Source organism: Saimiri boliviensis, chromosome 13 (genome assembly GCF_048565385.1).
Source record: "Saimiri boliviensis isolate mSaiBol1 chromosome 13, mSaiBol1.pri, whole genome shotgun sequence".
In the NCBI taxonomy this organism is placed as follows: Eukaryota; Metazoa; Chordata; class Mammalia; order Primates; family Cebidae; genus Saimiri; species Saimiri boliviensis.
The window spans coordinates 47,173,101-47,191,067 of NC_133461.1; the positions used below are offsets into that span (position 1 = coordinate 47,173,101).

A 17,967-nucleotide genomic window follows, 5' to 3' on the forward strand; every position below is an offset into this window, starting at 1 on the left:
GAGCTCTTGTAAAGCAGGTCTGGTGGTGATGAAATCTCTGAGTACTTCCTTGTTCACAAAGGATTTTATTTTTCCTTCACTTATGAAGCTTAGTTTGGCTGGATATGAAATTCTAGGTTGAAAGTTCTTTTCTTTAAGGATGTTGAATATTGGCCCCCACTCTCTTCTGGCTTGTAGGGTTTCTGCTGAGGGATCTGCTGTGAGTCTTATGGGCTTCCCTTTGTGGGTAACCCGACCTTTCTCTCTGGCTGCCTTTAGCATATTCTCCTTCATTTCAACCCTGGTGAATCTAATAATCATGTTCCTTGGGGTTGCTCTTCTTGAGGAATATCTTTGTGGTGTTCTCTGTATTTCCTGGACTTGAATATTGGCCTGCGTTGCTAGGTTGGGGAAGTTTTTCTGGATCATATCCTAAAGAATATTTTCTAGCTTGGATTCATTCTCTTTGTCACATTCAGGTACACCTATCAAACGTAGATTAGGTCTTTTCACATAGTCCCATATTTCTTGGAGACTTTGTACATTCCTTTTTAGCCTTTTTTCTCTAATCTTGCCTTCTCATTTTATTTCATTGAGTTGATCTTCGACCTCTGATATCCTTTCTTCTGCTTGGTCAATTCGACTGTTAAAACTTGTACATGCTTCACAAAGTTCTTCTGTTGTGTTTTTCAGCTCCATCAATTTATTGATATTCCTAAGTTTATTCACATTAGCATTTCGTCAAATCTTTTTTTAAGGTTCTTAGTTTCTTTGCATTGGGTTAGAACATGTTCTTTTAGCTCACAGAAGTTTTTTATTAGCCACCTTCTGAAGCCTAATTCTGTGAATTCATCACACTCATTCTCCATCAGGCCTTGTTCCCTTGCTGATGATGAGTTGTAATCCCTTGTAGGAGGAGAGGCATTCTGGTTTCGGGTGTTTTCGGCCTTTTTGCACTGGTTTCTTCCCATCTTTGTGGATTTATCTACCTGTCATCTTTGTAGTTGCTGCCTTTCAGATTGGGTCTCTGAGTGGATGTCCAGTTTGTTGATAATGAAGTTATTTCTGTTTCTTAGTTTTTCTTCTAACAGTGTGGCCCCTCTGCTATAGGACTGCTGAGGTCCACTCCAGGCCCTGCGTACCTGGGGATCACCTGCAGCAGCTGCAGAACAGTAAGGGTTGCTACCAGTTTCTTCTTCTGCTATCTTTGTCCCAGAAGGATACCCGCCAAATGTCAGCCTGAGCTGTCCTTTATGAGGTGATTCTTTGGGTATACAGGGGTCAGGAAGCTCCTTAAGGAGACAGTCTGTCCTTTATAGGAGCTCAAGTGCTGAGCTGTGGGGTGATTTGGGATGGGTTCTCTAGTGTAAATAAGTGGTGTACCTCAAAATATTTTTTCCCCAGTTTACTGCCTCTGGGCCCTTCTGGGTCACAAACAAAGCCTGTTACCTGCTTTGGGATAGGGCTCAGAAATCTGGCTGTATCTGGACTCAAATCTGTTCCATTTTTCTTTCAAGATTCTCCTTCCAGGACTTCAGTCCCATTCTTTATTGGCTCTCAGTCATAAAAGAATGAATTACTTCTTTAAGGTTTTCCTCTCAGACAAATGAGTTGGATTGCCTGATACAAATGATTCTCTCTTGGAAACTCACAAATACTTATTTTTCTTCTTTGGATATGGATCTGCCAAACCACAATCATTATAAATACAAATGCCTATTTAGTTTCTTAGAAAACAGATGAATGATACTTTCCTCTTTATTTTTTTTTTTTCTGATATATCTCTACATTTTAAGAATGAAGAAAGTGATTTACTTGTAACGTCTTGCTGAAGAAGTCAAGTCTTCAATGGGAGACCATCAATAGTTGTGGCAGCACTGTTTGGGTTAAAAGTTCCAAAACCCTGATTAAGGTTTCTTGCGTTTCCTCTCAAGCAGACCATTTTGTTCCAAGAACATTGAAGGATAAATGCAGAACAGGCAGGTTACATTGCTCTTTTAAGATGTTTATTTCTTTCTCCCTGCTCCCCTCTATCTTAAAATTTGCCAGAGAACAAAAAGACATAGGAAGTGGGAGAGCATGTTGAAAAACTTGCCATAGTTTTGATAAACTGAGTGAGAAAAAGTAAAATATTCCAACAGAAGAGTAGGTAAGTCTGTATAGCTTTGCGGAGTGGTGGGCTTTGAGTACTGGGCTTTCAGTGGACAATGTGGCTATTTTTTATGGAGTTTGGAGGTGGAAATAATTCTCAAATCTGTTATATCTCTGGGTGTCATGCTCCAAGCCCCACCCAATCATTTGAGCAGATGAGTTACAGTAGGGCAGGCAGAGAGGCAAGTGTTCATTCCAATCTAGGAAGAAAACTAAAAAGCAAGACTTAATTAAGCAATCATGTCAAGCCATTTAAAATGGAAGTTTTTAACCAGAGGTCAATGTAAATACCTTAAGCAGTCTGTGGACTTTTTATTAATAATATTATAAGTAGAATTGTATGTTTAGACAAAATTTTCAGTTTTCTAGTGGAAGGGACACAAAGTTCTCGTGAATCAAAGCTTTAAGAATGACCACTGAAGGAGGTAGATTTAATATGTTTTGGTAGGGCAGGAGGCAGCAGTATAGGGTGCAGGTGGATGTGAGATGTTAGAAAAAAGTCTTTGCGCAGGCCAGATTATAGAGTGACCCTGAGCAGGAGGTACTCAGAATCATGAAAAGCCAAGCAAAAGCAGTGGTTGACAGGGAGAACTGGCAATGGTTCTGAAGAAGTGGAAGATTCTGTGTTTGGTATCTGACAGGGATGGATTGACTTGTGTTGGAGTTTAAAAAAAAAACTTTGAAAGGTGTACTGAAAGGAAGAAGAGAAAAAAGCTGGATGGTTATATAATATGTTTAAGTATCCTAAGGTGTAAGATGAAGCAGGATAAACAAAAGGACATAAATGGAGAACTTAAACATTATGAAGATAACAGCCCATAAAATTTTTTTGAAGATTATTTTAAAAATAAATCCCAGTACATTTTCTGCCACATCTTCACATAGAAATAAACCTCTAAGTAATAGAAAAACATGAAAAGCTCCACAATTTTGAACTTAACCCAAGATAACTCATACTGTGGAACCCAAGGCACAACACATTCAGTAAATTTATTTTTATAACAATTATCTAAAATGGGTGATCACAATTAAGAATATACATTTTTTATAAGTATGACTTGACCTGTGGAGTTTTAGCCCTTATAGATCAATAAATGAACCAGGATAAAGCTTTTTGAGAATTGTTTCTTAATGACCCACCAACAACATTTCTAATATTTCCAAATAAACTCCATGTAAAATTTATTTATTGTTTTATGTTTTTATTATTTTTATAAGTTTCTTGCAACTGTGGAATGAGGAAACTCAAAGTAAGCATGGGATTAAAAGCTTGGAACAGAGATTAAAATTACATTAAAAATTTATTTTTAAAAATGGGGCAATTCCTGTTGTATTAAAAAAAACTCCAAAGTCTTTAAAATACTCTTATTTTTATGTTAATCTTAATTTAGTTTAAATAGTATAAGCAAATCTCTTCATACTAATTATGTCTGTTAGTAATATACCAGTTGTTTATGTTTTATTTTGTGCATATTTTGTAAATAAAAATAATAAAAGAAATAATCTAACATTCAATTTTACTCTTTTCCTCAAAAAAAAAAAACCCTAATTTTTTGGGAAAACTGTGAAATGTGTTACTATTAATACCTCATTTCTCTTCTTTGCACTAAGTCTTCACATCTGCAAATAAAATGTCATTATTAGTGAATGCTGACAAATGGCTTGAGCTGTCTGTACATAATCAGTCACTGCTGGCTTGATGGTTTTATTCTACAAAGAAATATTTGTAAAAGGTCTGTAATGATCCTCCATTTCAGATCATTTTCTCCATGTGAATCCAGAGTTCTTTCAGAAATAGAAACTGCATTTGTGTCTATGTCTATAAATGCGGTGTATTTGAGAAAACGGGTAGTAACAGGAAATCGGAGAGCTAATTATAAATCATTTATTAAAACTCTGTCAATCAAAAAAGGTAATTTTTCTACCAGGGGGGATTTCTAATTTTTCCACAAGTGGAAAGTTTTACTTCTAACAAGGATTGTTATAAGTAAGAATATTTAAACAAACATTCCGAATAGATACATGAATTATTAAACACATTCTGAAAACAACGAGTAACAGATACTAATACACTTATAAATTGCCATTGTTTCCCCAGTGCTATTCATAAGTAATAACATAAATCAGGGGTCTTGTACATCTACAAAAGTGGTACCATAATAAATGATTTGTCTCAAAATTTCCTCTTTCAAAATGAAAATAATGAGAGAATGTAAAAAATTCCAGAGTTTAAGAGGCTATAAAATAATAGATCTTAAAGGCAGATGAATGAGGAAGTCGTGAAGAAAGAGAAACATGACAGGAAATGAGTCCAAAGGAATTACGAGGCCTGAATTTATTCAGATGAAAAAGCCAAAGCTAGCCTAACGTTATTTATCTAGCATTCTTTTTACTGTGTCACACTTCAAGCCACTGTTTTTAAAATTTAAGGATTGCTGCTAAAATGTGTAATGTTGCAATATGGGCTTCAATAACAGATCAATTCTGAAATTATATGCCTTTATTAATACAAGGTAATTTTCATTCTTGCTCACAAGTCCAAGGCTTCTGGAGGTAGGTATGTTTAGAGCTTCTACTCCACATGGTTGTTTGGGGATCCAAGCTGGTGGAGGTTCTGCTAACTTTAGTGCCTTACTTCCCCAGTCACTCTGTACATTGAGATAAGAATGAGACAGATAAAGAGCACAGGGTCATGTAGCTAAGACTAAAAGAAACTTTTATCACTTGCACACATTATAAGCAGCCAAAATTCTATCAAATGGTCACGCCTAAGTGCAAAAGAGAAGGTAATCTCTCCAAGTGCTTAGAAAAGAGAACATTTAATCTGGTAAATAGCTACTCAGTGTCTGCCACACATGTATAAGAAAAAATTTTTAAAACGTTGTTAGGCCTTTTAAATATAATAGTTCCTTCTCAAACTTCAGTGAGCATACAAGTCATTTGGATATTTTTGTAAAATGCAGGTGACGATTCAGCAGATCTGGTTCAGACTCTGATTTCTAATAGATTTCCAGGTAATACTGATGCTATTGTTCTACAAATTTCAACAACTGTCTGAAAACTTTCATGTGAAAACAAATCCTAAGCTAACAAACGATAATCACAGACTCTGTGAGATGAAGTTTAAGCCCCCTTGTCATCTTGCTGTTTTTCTTGAAATATATATATGTGTGTGTATAAACACACACACACACACACACACACATATATATATGTGTGTTTTATATATATCTATATCTATATCTATATATATATAATATATATATATATCTATATATATATTTCTTCTTTTTGACTCTGGAAACGAAGTGAATATAATAATACATAGTATCTTCAGAGCTCACAGAAATCTGGAGGATTATGAAATCATAGTTACAAAATTCTGTGGTCTTGTTTGGGGAGAGGTATTAGAAATATGTTAGTTACTAGCTTGTTATTAGATTGTCATTGCCTGGGAAAAAAGAATGTCCTGCTGGGGAGAAAGTATTGAACATTCTTCTAAGTCTCTCAAAGCCAGTGCAAAGAAGAGGAACTCTTTCTCCTACATGGCACATTTTTGCAATTATTGTTTCCATTATTCCGTTTTGACATTTTCACGAAAGCATACAACAATCCAACTATACTATACATATAATCAGCTAGCAACATTATGACTCTCTTTTATCTTCATAATGCACCTACTATAATGTAGAACTTTGAGATTTAAAAATATATATGCGCATGTGTGCAGGAGTGTGTATGTGTATGTACATCTACCACTTGCTTCAGCAGAAGCGTACTTATTACACGAATAATAGGATTTAAGCTTCCACAGAACCTCAGATGATCATGTGTTCTACAAAATTCATGAGAATTTTCTCTATTAGCCACATTTACTTTGTATCTTTCTCTATCTTGAAACAAATAAATATCCCTTTTCATTTTTTTTTCTATAGCTGAAGCCATGAAGCCAAAGCCATCAGGATTGTTGGATTCTTTGATTTATTTATTCATTCATTTGTACCCTTTTTTATTCCCACAATAACCTGAAAATTAGCTGGAGAATAAAATTAAAGAGGAAGAAAAGGACAAAATGGGTGCATTAGTTCATTCTCACAATACTATAAAGATACTACCTGAGACTAGCTAATTTATAAATAAAAGAGGTTGTAATTGACTCACAGTTCTGCATGGCTGGGGAGGCCTCAGGAAACTTACAGTCATGCAGAAGGTGAATGAGCAGCAAGAACTTTTTCGCAAGGTGGCAGGAGAAAGAGAGCAGGAAGGAAGCCACACACTTTTAAACCATCAGATCTTGGCCTGGTGCAGTGGCTCATGCCTGTAATCCCAGCACTTTAGGAGGTCAAGGTGGGTGGATCACTTGAGGAAGGTCAGGAGTTTGAGATCAACCTGGCCAACATGGTGAAACCCTGTTTCCACTAAAAATAAAAAAAGTAGCTGGGCGTGGTGGTGGATACCTGTAATCCAAGCTACTCAGGAGGTTGAGGCAGGAGAATCGCTTGAAACTGGGAGGCAGAGGTTGCAGTGAGCTGAGATCAAGAAATGGCACTCTAGCCTGGGCAACAAGAGTAAAACTCCATCTTAAAAAAAAAAAAAATCAGATCTTGTGAGAACTCACTAACACAAGAACAGCGTGCAGGAAACTGCCTCCATCATCCAATCACCTCCCACCAAGTCCCTCTTTTGACAAGTGGGGATTATAATTCAAGATGAGGTTTGGGTGGGGACACAGAGCCAAATCATATCAATGGGAAACTGTATCCTCTGAAACTCTGAAGTTTATAGATGACTTTCCCATTAATATGGAAGGCCATATTGGATCACTTTCACAAATGCAAATTAGAAATTAGGGTTTTTTTTTCTCCTAAAGGAAAAAACAGAGTAAAATGTAGGTAAAAGTCAAAGACCTAGTGTGTATTCTTATCCACTCTCTTTGTTATTCTTTTACAATGAGTTAAAAAGAATGCCAACTAGAAGAAATGTCAAATGTGAAATTTTGAATAGTAACATCAAATATCAGGTATGTTTTCTCATAAAATCTTATGAAATAGTTATTATATTGTCAGCATATATCATTCATTGAAAAATTGTTATTTTTGTATTTTGAATGAATAGCTGGTTTGGTTGCTTAGCATTATCTGAATTATTCAGGCAAGTGGAAAATTTCATCTGAAAGTCACTTGGGAGCTAGATTTATGACCACAGTTTATTGGCATAATTAGACTCATAATACAGCATAATATAGTTAATTTAATTTTGCCCATAATACATCTATGAAAAGTGGGCTAGATCTGATTATATTGTTCCAATTTCATTGATAAGACAGGAAGATTATTTAGTTGAACTAACTCAATATCAATTGGAGTACTGTCAGTAGAAGGGAGAGAAGTGGCTTGGTTTCCTGATTCCAACTTCAAAATTACTTTAAAATTAGATTGGTTAAATTAAATTAGAATTTAATCGCCAATTCTCTTTTGTCAATTAGGTGAGTGTTCTTTAATTGTATAAAGTAATACAAGTTTCAGAATTTTAAAGCAATCAGTGTACAGGAAGGTAATTAATAAAAAGTGAAAGTCAAAATTTCTCCTGTCCAATCTTTCCCAACAACCAAAATTTTATTCCAACTTCCAGAGATATGTGTTATTAACATTTTTATGAATATACCGCCAGGAATTTTCTGTATATATGTAGGCATATATATTTGAGTAAATATCTTTAAGTTGCTTTCTAATAACAAAACCACTGTTGACCTAATATAAACTGTATAGGTTATATAGTTTCATAACTTTGCTAATGATTAAAGTCCTGCTAGTTTTTTTTTTAATTGAATAAGACTTTTTATTTAGATTATTTCAAATACTTTTAATTTTAGAGTATTTTTTACTGTGAGAAAGCTGCACTGTTATGGTTATTCTTGCATCGTATACACAAACGTGCATACACATATTCCCTTGTCTATGTACGAACAACTCTCATTTCAGCTTTCTAAAATCATAAAAACCATTGAGATAGGTGAATTCCCTTAATCACACTTCTCTCATTATGCCTTGCTGCTGAAAGGTAGCAGATGCTGGGCTCATTGTCCAAATTACACCAGTAGCTGAATGTAGTGCTGTTTAAAGTGCAGTCACAGTGAATTCAAATCCCATCCAAATACATCCTAAAATGTTGGTTTGACCCCTAATTAGTTGGTGCATGTCCATGAGCCACCCGGCAAGGCTGTAGGGGTTGCAGAGTTGCATTATTCTTTCTTAGTGAGCCTTTTCCCCACCTTCTTGGCAGACAGATGAGTCTCTTATCAGAAGGAGCAGATGGCAGCATGAGTCTGTTTAAAATTGCAGACATGTGCTTGGAGAACAGTTCCTAGAATTTTTTTGTTAGAGTGTATTACATAGGAGGACAATTGGTGTTAGAAGCCTGGGGAAAAACTTCTGAATTTTGGCTCAGAAATATTTCTTGGGTTTTGCTTTAATAGTTCTGCAATGTTGGAATTGAAAATGAGACAGCTTATTGACCCTTGGTATTCTGTTATATGGAACACTGATAACCATTTAAAATTTAAGAACTACTGAACTTTAAACCAGTAAATTGTGCTAAAATAACTTATTAATTCTGGCTTTTAACAGCTTACAAGTGCTTTCGCATTCAGAATTTTATTTAATTCTCAGGGCAAATCAAGTTTCTTAAGGCCTTTTTTTACAGATTAAAAAACTGAAAATCGAAGTGGTAATGTGGTTTATTCTAGGACACATGGGTAATGAACAGAAAAGCCACAAATTAAAGGTACTGGTCAAGAGGCATCTAATAAGTGAAGTTAAAAGTAGGTAGGTAATTACCCTGTGTCGATCTTTGTGGTGGGTGCTTTATATCCATAATATCTTACTAGTCACAAAATTGCTACAAGGAAGGAATTGTTACCTCTACTGCATTAATGATGTTACCACACATCACTTGTCCAAAGCTGCCTTTCTAGCAAGGGGTAGATGTTTCAAGCCTAGATCCATTTAATTCTAACTTTCATGGTCTTTCCATGATAAAAATTAAGATGATGAATGTAAGTGGACTTCAGACTTCCCTAGTAAGAATGTGATACCTGCCAAGGCTGGTGGGACTAATGGTTTGGTCTGGTAGCTTTTTTTCAAAGAATAGTAGGTTAATTATAATGAATAGTCTTAGTATCTGACAGTTAAATAGGCTTTGGTTGTGGCCAAAGTGAGAACTGACATGTGTACTTTTGTTTTTGATACTTTAAACAACTATTGGGCAGCTACCTTTTGTGAGTTAATATTTGTGATACACTTTTTCAGCATGCACAATGCTGAATCATAAGAGCATGAAGAAACTAAATACCTGGTGCCTTATCCTGAAGCAGTGTGCTAAAATACAGTCCTGCTGCAAACTGGAATAATTGTACACACCTCAGAGGGTTGGTAATAGGCAGGATAATGGCCCACAAAGATATCCATGTCCCATTCTCCAGAACTTGTATGTTAGGTTACATGGCAAAGATGAATTACGAGGTGGCAAATGGAATTAAGTTTGCTAATCAGAAAATGAGAAGACTAGCCTCGATTTTTCAGTTGGGCACAATGTAATCACAAGGGTCCTAGAGCAAAATGGACTTGAAAAGAAAGATTTGTTTTCTTAACAATACATAAGAAGGCAACATTAGAGAGTCAGAGGGAAATGAACTACAGAAAAATGGTCTAAGAAATGCAAAGTTGCAAGTTTTAAAGACAGAGGAAGCAGGGGACCACAAGCCAAGAATTGTGAGTAACTTCTAAAAACTGGCAAGCATAGGAAAACAGTTGCCCTTAGAGCTTCCGATGGAATGTAGCCCTGAGAATATCTTGATTTTTAGTTCAGTGATATCCATGTCAGACTTTTATCTTACAGAACTGTAGGTAATAAATTTGTGTTGTTTGTTACAAATTTTATGGTAATTTTTATTAGGAGCAATAGGAAACTAATACAGAAATGTTGTGGAAATTAAATGAAATAACTGATAGATAACCTGACATATAATAGAGAATCAGTAAGTAACAAATAGTGTTTTAACTATGCTTTATTTTCTTTGGCTACTAGAACATCTTAAAATCAGCTGCATTTTTTTTGAATAATGCACTTTTTTGTGTGTCTTATAAAGTAGCCCAAAATTATTGTACGTAACTCATGTAGAGTGTTTGTTTGTATGCACATGTGTTAAAGAAACTCATGTACAGTCAGTAGGTTTAAAATCGTATCTGTCAATCTATTTCTTTAATGTTTTATTTAGCTATAGAGTGGGAAAACCTAGCTATTTTTTAAATGTTAAGGGGAAGACAAGACAAAGAAAAAAAATAATAAATTTAAACAATAATAAATAAGACCATATATATGCAGAGAAATAATTGATTTTATTTACCATTTTAGAAAATCCATCAGAATTAGTTGTATTGCTATTTGTTCTATTTATATTAGTCATTAATTATTAATGTTTTATTAATTTTGTTATGAAATGGTTTGCCAATGGAGGAAGTTTGCTCTGCATGAGTTAAAAATAGAAGCTTAAATAAAGATGTTGTGGGATTAATAAAATGTTAGCAGATAGGTATCACAAGATCTGTCTTTTACACTATTTTATTGTTCAGAAATGAGAAACCAAAAGGAAAAATTATTATGTACTATGCTATGTACCAGTATGAATTTATGAATTTAGGTCTTGTGGATATAACAGTAAACAATGGAGACAAAAATTGCCATCCTGCTTGAGGTGAAGACAGACAATCAGAAAAGTAAAACAAATGTTTGTCTTAAGGCAACATGGAATTGGATGCATTTAAAATCCTGATGGTTAATTTTGTAGAATTTAAAAGTTTGATGTTTAGTCAAGTCTAGAGTGAAATAATAGCTTACGTCTCTGAACTTACATTGAAATAAGGCATTTCACTAAAGGGAAACCTCTTCCTGTAAAAGTTATTATTTGTTTTTAGGTTCTACGTAAAAAAAAAAAAAGTAGACTTTGAAATTTAATACAGACATTTCAAGGGACTTTGGGACAGTATAATCATCATAATTTAAAATTGGATGATTGTTAAGGTCTATATTTATTACAAAATAAACTCTGAGACCATTTAACACGGAGACAGAGGCTGATTAGCTTTACACAAATGGCCACAGACTGTTATACTTTTATAACTTATCTATTCAGTCAAAAATCTTTCTTCTCACTCTTTCTTGGGTATTTTATGGCACCTATTCAGTATACTGGGTTTTTGCAGTTCCTTTGCTCCTATCTTTTAGTGACTCCTGTTTCTAATCTTGAATTTAAGATAACCACATTTGGTAATTTTGGGTTTAAAATATAGGGTGTAGGCCTTAATAAAAGCTTTCCAAAAAGTGCTCTCCACATGTAAAGGCATTAGTCCATGGATTTTAGGTCATAGATGTTTGCGTTACCAGAGAATTTTGTGGTTTAATTCTATGATCCTGGTTTATATTTTTATTGCTGAGGTTGCCTACAACTTATATAGGTATGCATGGATAAGTTCTGGTTGACTCCTGATGTGGTTTGGCTCTGTGTCCCTAGCCAAATCTCATCTTGTAGTTCCCATGATTCCCAGGTGTTGTGAGAGATAATTGAATCATGGAGGTGTGTCTTTCCCATGCTGTTCCCATAATAGTGAATATGTCTCAGGTGATCTGATGGTTTTAAAAACAGGAGTTTCCCTGCGCAAGCTCTCTTTCTTGCCTGCCGTATCCATGTAAGATATGACTTGCTCCTCCTTGCCTTCTGCCATGATTGTCAGGCCTCCCTAGCCATGTGGAACTGTAAGTCAATTAAACTTCTTTTTCTTCCCACTCTTGGATATGTCTTTATCAGCAGCATGCAAATGGACTAATACAACTCCTCAGACACAACTCTACTTAAACATCATTTGCAGTCAGAATATTTGCATAAGTTTTGTTCATTTTAAGTAGATATTGTGCAGATGGTGAATTCTGTACCTCTAGATCCAGAATTTGAAGTACAATCCTGTTAAACAAATTTTTTAACCCAGTTTTCTGAACCACCAAACTCTTTTTCCTCAATTTGTGTGGCTGAAGCATTTTCTATTTAGATCCATTCTACAGCCAATGAATGAATACACTTTATTTTATCCAAACATATCCTGGCGGGAACTTTCAAGGGGCGAGATTTAACTAATAATTACTTTAGCTCTTTGCAAAATCTTCAGAAACCCAGAATAATTTTCACTCCTTGGATGTGAGATCTTCCTTTATGAAATTCTAGAAATGTTCCTCTGGACAAATGTGACATACAATAAAAAGAATAGATTAAGAACAAGAAATAATCATAAAGGAAGCAACATGATTTTAAGAAAATGACCAAAAAATGACAATGAAGTATCTCAGATTGTAGTGAATATTATTTTAGCTTATAAACATAGATTATCATAATGAAAGATGTTTTTTCTGCCACTGTTATACAAGTAACCAAATACATTTTATGACTGTATATATGTGGCCAGACAAATTAAGTGAATTTCCTAAAATGACATCTTCAGAAGAAAAAGTACTAGGAGGTCAACTTGGGACTTTGACTCCTAGTCCAGACTTTGTTTATACTATGCCATAGTATCTTGCTCCATTGCTGAGCAATTTTCTTATTAAGAATAGCTGCAATGTTTTTAAATTTCTTTGAATTCTCATGTCAATTACATAATGGTAGCTATGTTTAATTTAATTTAAGAATTCAGGAAGATAAAGTGAAGTGTGGTTCTCCAAAGGCCACATCTCAGCTAAGTTTTTATTATTTCAAAATCTTTATACAATGCTTAAAATAACAACCACTCTATTTATGTTACGTAAGTACCTGAGGATAAAATATATGAAAAAAGTACTTTTGAAAGATGAAAATTCTATTGTTATATTTTACTTTACCTCTTTTAAGAAAAAGACGTAACAATAGGAAAAAAGTATTTTATCTGAGCCTGAATCAATCCTGCTAAATACTTTGCATAAAATTATTACCCATTCTCATCCAGACACCTGACCAAATTGTGTTCCTGATTGAGACAGAGACTTGCTTTTGGCAAAGCAGGCAATCTGAAATATTCAGAACTCAATTAATTTAATTGCTGGATTGACAGTACACTTTTGCTCTCTAGCCATTCACAATTTTGCTGATTGTTTTTTCTTTCATATACAGAAAGTTTCTGTTTCAGATGACTGGTTTTTGGAAGTTAAAGGAACTGTATAGCTAAGAATACCATTTAATCTGATCTTTATTTTTATTTTTTAATTGTTGTTTATCTGGAAATTAATGCCATATTGTAGAAGACATAATAATCTTAAATTTAGTATTTATTATAGAAAATCAAAATGCCTGGAATATTATTTCACTGGTAGATGTGAACCTCCTTTCTCCTAGACTTTATTTCTCTCAAAATGACTTTTACCAGGCATTGTGGAGCATTTCTGACTCTATCTTCATTCCATGCTTTTCTGTCGTAACTCTGAAAGAAATACATGTAGATATTAAATTTAGCTCTTTCCTCCTTTTTCTAGGAATATTTACCTGCAGAAAAGGTGTTCCCTGGGCTGCTACTCATTGTGTGGGAGGTTCATGGAGCAATACCTGTTTCTGTGGGGAGATCTAGAGATTCCCAAATATACTATATCCCATTGAGTAAATCTGTGTAATTTGAGGGAATACATTAGCAAGCCATCTGACCGATTAGTCAAAGCCATGTCTTCAATAAGAGTTAATAGTACAAGAAAAAAACAAACGAGCCCCTTCAAATGTGGGTGAAGGATATGAACAGACACTTTACAAAAGAAGACATATATGGGGCTAACAAACATATTAAAAAATGCTCATCATCACTGGTCATTAGAGAAATACAAATCAAAACTACATTAAGATACTATCTCATGCCATTTAGAATGAGGATCTTTAAAGATCTGGAGACAACAGATGCTGGAGAGGATGTGGCAAAATAGGAACACTTTTACACTGTTGGTGGGAGTGTAAATTAGTTCAAACATTGTGGAAGACAGGGTGGCGATTCCTCAAGGACCTAGAAATAGAAATTCCATTTGACCCAGCAATCCCATTACTGGGTATATATCCAGAGGTTTATAAATTGTTCTGTTATAAGGACACATGCACATGAATGTTCATTGCAGCACTGTTTACAATAGCAAAGACCTGAAACCAACCCAAATGCCTATCGATGATAGACTGGATAGGGAAAATGTGGTACATATACACCATGGAATATTACGCAGCCATCAAAAACGATGAGTTCATGTCCTTTGTAGGGACATGGATGAACCTGGAAACCATCATTCTCAGCAAACTGACACAAGAACAGAAAATCAAACACCGCATGTTCTCACTCATAGGCGGGGGTTGAACAATGAGAACACATGGACACGGGGAGAGGAGCACTACATACTGGGGTCCATTGGGGGGCAATGGGGGAGGGATGGGGTGGGGAGGTAGGGAGAGATAGCATGGGGAGAAATAACAGATATAGCTGAGGGGAAGGAAGGCAGCAAATCACACTGCCATGTGTGTACCTATGCAATAATCTTGCATGTTCTTCACATGTACCCCAAAACCTAAAATGCAATTAAAAAAATAAAAAAAAAGAAAACAAAAAAATTACTGAAAATAAATAAGCAAGAATGTTGAAAAACAAGAAAAGTAAATCTAAGAAAGGCAGAAGAAAATAGTAAAATAAGAACCCAGCTAGCGGGAGAGGGAGGATATTCCTAAACATCAGGCTCTCTAATTCCCTAAACAGAATAGAATAGATTCATTTATTTAAATGTAGAAAAATTGATCTCATAGAAGTATTAATATCTTATTTAAATAGATATCTTTAAGTAAAAAGCAGACTTTTTTCCTAATCATATTGTTATATTTATAAACGGTATTCATCCATCCACCCATGTGACTTTACTGCATTCATTTATTTATTCAATAACTTTCTCTTTAAGATCCTTGTGTGCCAGATATTACTAAGCTAGATACTAGAGCCAGCAAGATGTACATATTATGGTCCCTGTCTTCAGGAAACACATGGTAAAGTGATTCCAAGTTACTCAATCCTCATTTTAAATAATACATTTTAATGTTCCCAATTTCTCTTATGAAAATCAAAACATATCTTACATATAGAAGTACACAAGCAAATTCTCAACTCTCATCTTGTAATCAGTTTGTCCAAGAATAATGTTTGTCATGTCAGAGCATAAAATTTGTATATTAGGAAAATTTTGATTTCTTCCCTTCATCAAAAACGTTTATTTTTTCTAGAATTCATCCAGGTTGAGATGTTTATAAGAATATCTTACAGCTTTTGTCTGCTTTGTTTCCAGTTTCTACCCCTACTGAATACAATTTTTAAAATTTAATTTGCTATTTAATTTTTTATCTATCTATCTATCTATCTATCTATCTATCTATCTATCTATCTAGATTGTGTATTGACAGATTTTTCTGTGTCCCTATCAAAATTTCATCTTGAATTATAGTTTCTATAATCCCCATGTGTCATGGGAGTGATCCAGCGGGAGGTAATTAAATCATGAGGGCAGTTTCCCTCGTGCTATTCTTATGATAATGATTGAGTTTTCATGAAATCTGATGGTTTTATAGTGGGCTTTCTCCTCACTTCACTCTTTCTTCACTCTCCTGCCACCAGGTGAAGAAGAATGTGTTTGCTTCTCCTTCTGCCATGATTGAAGCTTCCCGAGGCCTCCCAAGACTTGCAGAACTGTGAGTCAATTAAACCTCTTTCCTTTATACATTACCCAGTGTCAGCTATTTCTTCATAGCAGCCTGAGAACAAACTAACAAAGTAGAAGATTTTAATTTTAATGAAGTTCAGTTCAACATTTCTTTCATGAATTGTGCCTTTGGTGTTATATCTAAAAAGTCATTGCCATACTCAAGGTCACTTAGGTTTTTGGCTTTATTATCTTATATGTGTCTTAGAGTTTTTCATTTTACACTTAAGTCTATGATCCATTATGAGTTAAAATTTGTGAATGGTGTAAGGTTTATGTCTATATTTATTTATTTATTTATTTTGCATAGAGATGTGCAGTTTTTCCAGCACCATTTGTTGAAAATGGTTTCTTAATATTGTATTACTTTTGCTTTTTTTAATCCGGTATTAGTTGACTGTATTTATGTGGGTTTATTTCTGAGTTCTTTATTCTGTTCTACCACTGAAGCTTTATGGTAAGTCTTTAAATCAGATAATGTTTTCTCTTTGTCTTCCTCCAATATTGAAACTATTCTGATATTTTTTCTTGTGATATAAACTTGAAAATTAATCAATGAAACGTGATATAAACTTGATATCCACAAAGTATTTGGGATTTCAACTGGGATTGTATTGATTCTATACACTAAGTTGAGAGGAACTGACATCTTGATAATATTGAGTCTTCCTACCCATTAACATGAAGTTTTACTTTACTTATTTAATTATTTAAAAAATCTTTCATTACATTTTTGTAGTTTTTCTCATGTAAATCTTGGGGTGAAAATGTAAATGGTTGTGTGTTTTGCATTTCAAATTTCACTTTTTCATTGCTAATGTATAGGAAAGCAATCGATTTATAATTAATATTATCTCCTAACTTTGCAATAATTGCTTATTAATTCCAGGAGTTTTTGTTGATCCTTTAAAATTTTTCTTCACAGGCAATCATGTCAGATGCAAAAAAAAAAAAAAAAAAAAAAAAAAAAGAGGGTGGGGCATTTTTTTTTTTCTTCTCAATCTGTATATCTTTTATTTTCTTCTCTTCCCTTATACCATTAGTTAGGAATCTCAGTATAATGTTGGGGGAAAAAATGGCGAGAATAGAAATCTTGCTCTGTTCCTCATCTTACCAGAAAGGTTTAAATTTCTCTATGCTACATGTAACACTGCTTGTAGTTTTTTTGAATATGTTCTTTGTCAAGATGAGAGACTTTGCCTCTATTCCTAATTTGCTGAGAGTTTTAATCATGAATCAGTGTTGGATTCTGTTGAGTGCTTGTCTGCATCTATTGACATAATTATATGGTATTATTCTTTAGTGTCTTGATATGATGGATTGCATTAGTTGATTTTTAAATGTTCAATCAGCTTTGCATACCTGTAATAAATCCTACTTGGTCATTTTATATAATTCAGTTGACATATTGTTAAATTTTATTTATTAATATTTTGTTGAAGATTTTTGTATCTTTGTTTGTGACAGTGATTGTTCCATAACTTTTTTTGGTGATATCTTTTTCTGGTTTTGTTATTTGGGTAATAATGCTCCTGGCTTACCAGAATGAGTTAGGAAGTATTCTCTATGCTTATATATTCTGGAAAGGATTGTAGAGAATTAATATAATTTCTTCCACAAATGTTTGCTAGAATTTACCAGGTAAAGTTACCTGGGTCTGGGTCTGATGTTGTTTTAGAAGATTATTAGTTACTGATTCTGTTTATTTAATAGATATAGATCTATATAGATGGTTTCTTTTTGCATGAGTTTTGGCAGCTGTGTGTTTTAAGAAATTGGTTAATTTCTCAGCCTGACCAACATGGAGAAACCCCATTTCTACTAAAAATACAATATTAGCCAGGCATGCTGGCACATGCCTGTAATCCCAGCTACTTGAGAGGCTGAGATAGGAGAATTACTTGAACCCAGGAGGCGGAGTTTGCAGTGTGCTGAGATTGCACCATTGCACTCCAGCCTGGGCAACAAGAGCAAAATTCCATCTCAAAAAAAAAAAAAAGAAAAAGAAAAAGGTCAATTTCTTCTTCATTATCAAATTTGTGGGCATAGAGTTTT

General features: G+C 34.3%; 1 long non-coding RNA gene across 1 annotated transcript in view; it reads left to right on the top strand.

Moving 5' to 3' along the window:
* The window catches only part of LOC141580935 (uncharacterized), a 163,728-nt gene extending 146,500 nt beyond the window's left edge, over positions 1-17,228 (top strand). Inside the window, exon 3 of the long non-coding RNA XR_012513359.1 lies at positions 15,828-17,228. This is a non-coding gene — a long non-coding RNA (uncharacterized LOC141580935). The remainder of the gene's footprint in view (positions 1-15,827) is intronic.
* The last annotated feature ends 739 nt before the right edge of the window (positions 17,229-17,967 follow it).